This window comes from Aegilops tauschii, chromosome 6, assembly GCF_002575655.3.
Source record: "Aegilops tauschii subsp. strangulata cultivar AL8/78 chromosome 6, Aet v6.0, whole genome shotgun sequence".
In the NCBI taxonomy this organism is placed as follows: domain Eukaryota; kingdom Viridiplantae; phylum Streptophyta; class Magnoliopsida; order Poales; family Poaceae; genus Aegilops; species Aegilops tauschii.
In genome coordinates this window covers 447,241,788-447,244,118 of record NC_053040.3, presented here as the reverse complement: position 1 = coordinate 447,244,118, position 2,331 = coordinate 447,241,788, and positions in this window count along the sequence as shown.

Below are 2,331 nucleotides of genomic sequence, written 5' to 3'. Positions count from 1 at the left end.
CAGAGGCAACTGACGACATTAAGAACGTCTGGCAGAGCAAAGCTGATGACTACTCGATAGTTCAGTGTGCCATGCTTTACGGCTTAGAACCGGGACTTCGACGACGTTTTGAACGTCATGGAGCATATGAGATGTTCCAGGAGTTGAAGTTAATATTTCAAGCAAATGCCCGGATTGAGAGATATGAAGTCTCCAATAAGTTCTACAGCTGCAAGATGGAGGAGAATAGTTCTGTCAGTGAACATATACTCAAAATGTCTGGGTATAATAATCACTTGATTCAACTGGGAGTTAATCTTCCAGATGATAGTGTCATTGACAGAATTCATCAATCACTGCCACCAAGCTACAAGAGCTTCGTGATGAACTATAATATGCAAGGGATGGATAAGACAATTCCCGAGCTCTTCGCAATGCTAAAGGCTGCGGAGCTAGAAATCAAGAAGGAGCATCAAGTGTTGATGGTCAACAAGACCACCAGTTTCAAGAAAAAGGGTAAAGGGAAGAAGAAGGGGAACTTCAAGAATAACGGCAAACAAGTTGCTGCTCAGGAGAAGAAACCTAAGTCTGGACCTAAGCCTGAGACTGAGTGCTTTTACTGCAAACAGACTGGTCACTGGAAACGGAACTTCCCAAAGTATTTGGCGGATAAGAAGGATGGCAAGGTGAACAAAGGTATATGTGATATACATGTTATTGATGTGTACCTTACTAAAGCTCGTAGTAGCACCTGGGTATTCGATACTGGTTTTGTTGATAATATTTGCAACTCGAAACAGGGATTACGGATTGAGCGAAGATTGGCTAAGGACGAGGTGACGATGCGCGTGGGAAATGGTTCCAAAGTCGATGTGATCGCCGTCGGCACGCTACCTCTACATCTACCTTCGGGATTAATTTTAGACCTGAATAATTGTATTATTTGGTGCCAGCGTTAAGCATGAACATTATATTTGGATCTTGTTTGATGCGAGACGGTTATTCATTTAAATCTGAGAATAATGGTTGTTCTATTTATATGAGTAACATCTTTTATTGTCATGCACCCTTCAAGAGTGGTCTATTTGTGTTGAATCTCGATAGTAGTAACACACATATTCATAATGTTGAAGCCAAAAGATGCAGAGTTGATAATGATAGTGCAACTTATTTGTGGCACTGCCGTTTGGGTCATATTGGTGTAAAGCGCATGAAGAAACTCCATACTGATGGACTTCTGGAATCACTTGATTATGAATCACTTGGTACTTGCGAACCATGCTTCATGGGCAAGATGACTAAAATGCCGTTCTTCGGAACAATGGAGCGAGCAACAGATTTGTTAGAAATAATACATACTGATGTATGTGGTCCAATGAATATTGAGGCTCGCGGCGGGTATCGTTATTTTCTCACCTTCACAGATGATTTGAGAAGATATGGGTATATCTACTTAATGAAACATAAGTCTGAAACATTTGAAAAGTTCAAAGAATTTCAGAGTGAAGTGGAAAATCATCGTAACAAGAAAATAAAGTTTCTACGATCTGATCGTGGAGGAGAATATTTGAGTTACGAGTTTGGTCTACGTTTGAAACAATGCGGAATAGTTTTGCAACTCACGCCACCCGGAACACCACAACATAATGGTCTGTCCGAATGTCGTAATCGTACTTTACTAGATATGGTGCGATCTATGATGTCTCTTACTGATTTATCGCTATCGTTTTGGGGTTATGCTTTAGAGACGGCTGCATTCACGTTAAATAGGGCACCATCAAAATCCGTTGAGACGACGCCTTATGAACTGTGGTTTGGCAAGAAACCAAAGTTGTCGTTTCTTAAAGTTTGGGGCTGCGATGTGATGACCCACAAGTATAGGGGATCTATCGTAGTCCTTTCGATAAGTAAGAGTGTCGAACCCAACAAGGAGCAGAAGGAAATGATAAGCGGTTTTCAGCAAGGTATTCTCTGCAAGCACTGAAATTATCGGTAACAGATAGTTTTGTGATAAGATAATTTGTAACGGGTAACAAGTAACAAGTGCAAATAAAGTGCAGCAAGATGGCCCAATCCTTTTTGTAGCAAAGGACAAGCCTGGACAATTTCTTATATGAAGGATAATGCTCCCGAGGACACATGGGAATTATCGTCAAGCTAGTTTTCATCACGTTCATATGATTCGCGTTCGGTACTTTGATAATTTGATATGTGGGTGGACCGGTGCTTGGGTGCTGTCCTTACTTGGACAAGCATCCCACTTATGATTAACTCGTATTGCAAGCATCCGTTGAGGGAGTCCTGGATTAGGGGGTCCTCGGACAGCCGGACTATATACTTTAGCCGGACTGT